Below are 7,628 nucleotides of genomic sequence, written 5' to 3' on the forward strand. Positions count from 1 at the left end.
CCACAATACCACGAGGTATTTTTGTGGACCGATCTGCAAGTTGTAACACCACTGGAGTTGGGTGTAATTCTCCTAGTCCAAGTTTCACAAACACTGAATAAGGTAACAGATTTACACTAGCTCCTAAATCCAACAAAGCATTCTCAATTGTGTGGTTCCCTATACTACATGAGATAGTGGGGGAGCCTGGGTCTTTGCATTTTAAAGGAATTTTATGTTGGAGTATAGAACTAACGTTTTCTGTTAAAAATGCCTTCTTTTGAACATGCATATTTCTCTTTTTAGTACAAAGGTCTTTAAGAAACTTGGCATAGGATGGAACTTGTTTAATAGCATCAAGCAAAGGGATGTTAACACTTACCTGTTTGAAGATTTCGAGAATCTCACCTGTGGATTTTCCCTTTTTTCCTTTAGCTAACCTCTGAGGAAATGGAGCTTTCGGAACATATTCTCGTGGGTTAGTTTCTTCTTTCTCCTCCGGTGATGAGTCCTCAACATTCACAGGTACAATTTGATTTTCTTTTGTCACCGGCATCTCCACTTTGTTGTCGACTTCCTTTCCTTTTCGCAAGGTCATTACTGCTTTGACCTCTCCATGCTGCTGTGGTGAACTGGTACTTGCTTCATGTACTCCTTTAGGGTTAGGCACTGGTTGACTTGGAAACTTACCTTTCTCAACGGTCATTGCCAAGGTCTGAACTGAAGAAGCAAGTTGTCCCACCATCTTCTCGAGGCTTGAAACTGATTGGGCTTGTGAATTGAAGCCCGCTTTCAACTCATTTCGTAATCCATCAATGGTGCGGTTCTGTTGCTCAATCGTGGAGTGAGTAACATTCCTGAAATTCTGAAATGCATCCTCCCATGGTCTGGGTTGAGAATAATTCTGGTTTTGATTGAATGGTCTAAATGGGGGCTGAGAGGCTTGAGGATTTTGATGAATTTGTTGCATTGGTGGAGCTGGAGCTGCTGGTCCATTCTGTTGGAATCCTTGAGACCATGAAAAATTGGGGTGGTCTCTCCATCCAGAGTTATATGTGTTGGAGTATGGGTTGTAATTAGATGGCTTTCTCATTACACCTATGGCATTGGCTTGATCTGGATATGAGTCAGGGTCATGTGATTCTGTTGATTTAGCAGTCGATAACGATGCTATTTGTCGAGCAAGACCTTCAACCATCTCCTTGACTTCTTTGATTCCCGAAGTTGACTCGCCAATTTGAACCTCATTTACTCCTTTAATTCTTCTAGTATTCCTGAGTGATCGACTCCGTTGTTGGGAATTATCCGCTTGTCGCTGGAAGAATTCCCAAATTTCTGATGCACTTTTTGACATTAGCTCTCCTCCACTTGTTGCCATTAGCCATTCTTGCACATTTGGTAGTAATCCCTCCAAAAAGTATTGGCATTGGTGCCATTTCTCGTACCCATGATCTGGACACTTCAAGAGTAGCCCATTGAATCGCTCCCATGTTTCGAAAAACTGCTCGTCCTCTCTTTGGGTAAACTCCGAGATTTCCCTGCGAATAGCATTGGTTTTATGCACTGGGAAATATTTATTCAAAAATTTTGTTACCATTTGTTCCCATGATGAAATGCTATTAGCAGGCAATGTATTAAGCCATGAACGAGCTCTATCCTTTAAAGAAAATGGGAATAATCTGAGTTTAACATCATCGTCTGAAAAATTCTCATATTTAAATGTTTGACAAATAGCATGAAAATCATTCAAATGATTATATGGGTCCTCATTTTCTAAGCCATAGAATGTGGGGAGACAATTTAGCACACTAGGTTTTAGTTCAAAGCTCCTAGCAGCTACATTTGGGTATCTTATGCATGATGTGCTCAAATTAGCTAAGGGACTAAAATAGTCCTTAAATGGCCTCTCCTGTGGTGCTTGTAAATCCATTTTATTTTTAACGTGTTTGTGTGTGCGAAGTGTTTTTTCTAGTTCAAGGTCTATAGGTTCAAGATTAGGTAATAATGACCTACGACCATGCATGCAAAATAAATAAAATAAAAATAAAGATGCAAACAAAACAAATAAAAATAAAGAAGAGTGAGAAATTACGATACTAACCTTATTGCGCTATTACAACCTTTCTATAAAAATACACAAAAATAAATACGTGAAAGAAATTAACTAAAAATAAATTAATAAGATAAACAAAAAAAAAATTACAAAGAAAAATAAATTGAAAATTAAATTACAGAATTTTACAGAAGAGAAAAAGAAAAAAAAAATACTAACCTTTAAATGCAGATTCAATTTTTTTTTCTTTTTTTTTTTAATAAAAAAAAATTACAAGAAAATAATTAAAAGAAATTGTTCACAAAAATTAATTCTATGAATTAAAATTACTTACCTCCCCGGCAACGGCGCCAAAAACTTGTTGTGCAAATTTTAATGTACTCGCAAGCGCACGAATCTATTGTAGTATAGATCTATGGTGACGAGTGTCGATCCCACGAGGAGGTGGATTTTAATTGTGTAGAATTAATTTTGTAAATGGGTTGTTGGATTTATGGTGGAAATGATTTGGTATATGCTAAAACTTAAATTAAAATGGCGAGAATAAATTCTAAAATTGGAATTGCAATGGCGAGAATAAATTGAAGATAATTCTATTGAAATGACGTACTTGGGTATCTGGATCCGTATCAACATGCATCATGGGCTAAATAATCCGTATTAATGCCAATTAAATCATGAGGGGGGAATCCACACCTCATGAACCACGCTCTAATCAATATGGTGCTAAGGGCTTATCGTGCCAAATAATAATAACCTTATACTAGAGAGCCGGTGTAACCAAGGCGGTACTAGACAAGATTAGTATTATTTGTCGACGAGAAGTCAAAACATCCACAAAAACTAGAGGGGAAGAGAAAGTAAATTTACCAAATTAAGCCCATGACACATGTTGAGACTTCACCTTCAACCCAAGCTTGAAAGAAAATTAGCCACTCATAGTTGAACTAGGGACAAAATGGGAATTTATTAAAATACGAAGAAAATACAAGATGGAGAGGGAATTACAGAAAATGGATCCCAAAAATGGATTCAGAGATATCCAATTAGGGGGGGAGGCCCCCTTTTTATAGATACATGGAGTAAATCATGGCCATCGGATTAAAAACAGTTTGGACGCTCAGGATTGCGCCACGTCATCAGTCAACAGTCCACGGTTTGACCACGCGGATGAACAGTAACACGGTTTGACCCGACTTTGAACAGTAACGCGGTTTGACCCGGATGAACAGTAACGCGGTTTGGTTGAAAATAATCCTGTGTGATGCATGCATCGTACGCGAGATTTTTCGTCCACTGATATGCTGCCACGTCACCATCAACAGTACATAAGAATTTTAGTCCAACAGGATCGTGACACCTCATCAGTCAATGCCACATCATCGGTCAATGCCACGTCATCATCCGTCTATGTGAACAGTGTCGTGAACAGTAACGTATACAGTACCGTACACGTGAATAGTACCGTACACGTGAATAGTGCCATTTTTCCTTTTATGCTCCTCCTAAGGTTTTCGACCGTCCTGAGTTGAAAAGTGATGTCCGTTTTGCCGTCTGATCTCTCCTTTATTGTGAAATGACTATAATGCCCCTAAAATACATAAAATACTTAATTAAAATAAAACACATGTAATTAAATTACAAGAAGGTTAAATATATAAAAGTAAGGGTTGTTAGTAAGACTTAAAATGTAAAATGACGGTTTTCTCCTTTATAAATATGCATTTTCTAACACTCAACAATAAGATTAATACTTGCTCTCAAATCACAACGTGTCTTACTATTGTATTTAGTTCCTGTGGAACAAGGAATTTTAAAACTTCCTATATCCTTTAACTTCTAAGGCATTTTACTTTAAAGTATATGGTTGCATTCTTGTCTTAGAGCAACTATTTCAAATTCTCCAAGCCTCTTTTTCCTTGCCAATATATCTTTCAAAAACTTCACATAATTTGGCATTTATTCCAATACTTCCACAAAAGAAATTTTGATATGCAGTTGTTTTAATACTTCTAAGAATTTACTAAACTGCTTGTCATGTTTTTACTTCTGAAATCATTACGGGAAGATTTCCCCTTGGGTATAATTAGGTTATGTTCTTCTTTTTGGTACTTTAACTAAAATATGAACATTCTTTTCAGACCTTAAGTTAATCACCTTGCAATGCTCTTTTCTTTCTCTTCTTGGATCCTCTGTATTGCTTGGTAAATTGCCCTAAGGTATGTTGCTCAATGCTGTAGCAAGTTGTCCAATCTGATTCTCCAAGTTTCTTAAAGATATAGCTTGACTTTAGACCACTACTTCATTCTTCACAATATACTCCATAATCAGAGTTTCAAAGGAACTAAATTGATCATTACTGGTGTTTATTTTCCCTTAAAATTGCTGATGAAATCCAAGTGGCTGAGCAGGTCTGTTATGTCCATTAGATGCTGCAACATGCTGATTCTGATTGCTCCATGAAAAGTTTGGGTGCCATTTAGGATTATAGATGTTTGAAAATGGATTGCTTTGATTTTGTCTATTGAAATTGCCCACATAATTGATTAAAGCTGGATTCCCATGACAACTACCATATAGATGTCCCTCTCCACAATAAACACAAGAGACTTCAGCAACTTGGTTAGCTGTTGCTGGAGCAGTGGTCGTTGCTTTTACCATATTTGTCAATGAGGTTACTTGGGCTGATAATGCTATCAATGCATCCACATTGTGTACTCCAGTTACTCCTCTTACTGCGGCTTGTCTAATTGATGGCCATTAATAGTTATTGTTGGCTATCTTTTCTAAAATTTCATAAGCCTCACTGTATGACTTAGACAACAAGGCCCCTAGTGTTTGAGTTCAACCCATTGTAGATAGTTTCCAATTGTACACAACAAGGAATACCATGATGAAGGCATCTCCTCGGTAACTCCTTGAATCTTTCCCATGCATTACAAAAGCTTTGATCTTCAAGTTGATGGAAAGATGTGATCTCATTCCTCAACTTTACATTCTTTATCGGTGGGAAATATTTCATTAAAAATTTGTCAGCCAAATCATTCCATGTGGTGATGGAGTCTAGTGGCAAAGAATTCAACCATGCCCTTGCTTGATCTCTTAAAGAATACGGGAAAATTCTGAGTCTCAATGCATCTTGTGATGCTCCAGCAATTTTGAAAGCATCACTCACCTCTAAGAATAGTTTAAGGTGAAGATAAGAATCTTCTTATGGCAATTTATTGAATTGTCCCACTGTTTGTAATATTTAAAACATCACTGGTTTGAGCTCGAAATTGGCAGCTTGCATTTCAGGTCTAACTATTCCACGATGTATAACTTGAGGGGTCAACACGGCATAGTCTCTAATGGCTCTGTCTCTATCATCTGTCATGTAGATAATATTGTTGTTCCCTGGTTGTCCCTGAATATTCTACTCATTATGGCTTTCTTGGTAATTAACTGGTTATATCTCTCCGTGAGGGTTCAAGTTCCTCATATCTTGCAAATCGTCCATTACTACAGTGGCTTTTGAATTCTTATTCTCTTTCCTCAATCTCCTTACAGTTCTTTCAATCTCTGGATCAAATTGGAATTCAATATGTTTGTATTTGCGCATGCAAGGGTTGGTAGAGCACTTCTACAAACACATTAAACAAAAAGAAAATTAAAATCTTGCATCAACTAAAATTGATTTCACAAAACACAATAAGCACCAATCCCCGGCAATGGCGCCAAAAACTTATTGTATGTTTTCTAATGTTATTAGTGTCAATGTGCAAGTGCACATAACAAGTAATATAATAATAAATATTCCAGATCGTCTCCACAAGGATTATTGTTATAGGAATTGCTACAGCAATTTTATCAGTGTAATTTTTATTCTAAATTAGAATTATTAAATTAATGAACTAATTAAGATATGCAATAAGAAAAATACAATAAAGTAAATTATCACAGCAAATATAAGGATGTAACCAAAGGGAATGGAGTAGTTGAGTAATTAAACTCACTTAACGGTTTTGGTTATTTTTCTAATGTTTGGTTCGATTGCTACAACATCTGCTACAACACTGGGAAGAATCCTTATGTATCCTCAGTTGTCGCATGTTGGATGTTTTATACCTAAAAACAACTTAACAATGACCAATTGTTATGCTAACATTAGATATAACATTACACGTTTTAGATTCAAATTACCCTACAAGGTAAATCCTTATATCTAGTTCATCACTAATTTTAGATTACGCGTGACCTTTTTTTAATTAAGTTAAACCCAATTCAGGAAACCCAATCTAAACCCGACTTAGGAAACCCAATCTAAAACCAAGTATTGTTCTAATATGTTCTACTAAGACAGGTCTTTATAGGCTCTATTTTAGCTAGTATCACTAAATGGGTGGTCAGCCAAAATAGTGAATTGAAATAAGTATTATTAAAACAACATACTATAGCAAACATGCAGCAACATAGTATATCTGTCAATTAACTATCAAGTTTGTTCATCGCTCAACCACAAGTAAATTTAGTTCATAATTTGCAATAAAACAAGAATCAAAATAGTTTTAGCCATCAAACAATCCATCATAACAAGATAAAAGTAAGAGAACAAAAAATAAGAGTTGAGATCTGCTTGATGTTCTTCTAGAATTCTTTGTTGCCGTCTTCGATTCTCTCTCTTGATATTTGTTTTATCTTGCTTTGTTTCTCTATTGTTTCTCTCAAATGACGGTCTCTCCTTTTTCTTTGCGTTTGTACTTCTTTCATAGCTTAGAATTAGGGCAACTGGAAGCCTAGGATGCGCATCTTCTAGTTTAGGAAACTCAAGATCGCAATCTTCCAAGTATCACGAGCGAAATCTTTTCTGCCATTGCTCCAGGATTGCTACAGGAACAATGCTACAGCAATGGCTTCAGCACCTGCACTGTTCCAGACTTGTTTCAATTCTTATATAACCATGTTCTTTCTTTATCTTTGCAACCCTATTGTAGCAGCATTCCTCCCTTGAAATTTGAGCTTTCGGTCAACTATAATTATGTTATGATCTAAGCACAAAAATTATTCTAAAACAACGTAATTTATTAAAATAAACTATGGATATTCATACAAAATATAACTAAAATGCAATAAAAACATGTCATTGACTCTCTAAGTAATCTTGATTTAAATCTAAAAATGTCATGAAAACTTTCATTTCACAGAGTTATCAGCAGCAAAAGGGTTAATCCAACTATTGATTTAGATTAAGCTTATAATGACTATAACCCCAAACTATTTGAGGTTAAAGCTCTTGCCAGCAAATGGGCAATTGGGATGAAAGTCCTCTATAAACAACTTGAATAGATAAGTAAAGAAAAAAAAAATGTGGCTTCAATAAGTCAAAACAGAACATATAATCTATTCATTAAGTAAAAAAGAAAACATTTTAGCCAAGCAAGTCATCTTGAAAAAGAAAAAGGCAATATATGAGAATCTCGTGGAATCCAACCTGCCAACACACAGTGGGATATGCAAGGTGCTTAATCATCAATCAGATTCTGGCTTTTGCTATAAAAAAAATCAAAAGAAGAATCTAGTAAGGAAGACATGCCGCTAGATGAAGAGCTCATAATTA

The 7,628-nt window shown here is 35.8% G+C and overlaps 1 non-coding gene across 1 annotated transcript; it reads left to right on the forward strand.

Annotated features, from left to right (window-relative positions):
• Nucleotides 1-4,917: 4,917 nt before the first annotated feature.
• LOC112100632 lies at nt 4,918-5,024 on the forward strand. The gene has a single exon (XR_002906999.1). It is a non-coding gene; the product is annotated as a small nucleolar RNA R71 (small nucleolar RNA).
• The last annotated feature ends 2,604 nt before the right edge of the window (nt 5,025-7,628 follow it).

Source organism: Citrus clementina, unplaced genomic scaffold, assembly GCF_000493195.1.
Source record: "Citrus clementina cultivar Clemenules unplaced genomic scaffold, Citrus_clementina_v1.0 scaffold_3, whole genome shotgun sequence".
Taxonomy (NCBI): Eukaryota; Viridiplantae; Streptophyta; class Magnoliopsida; order Sapindales; family Rutaceae; genus Citrus; species Citrus x clementina.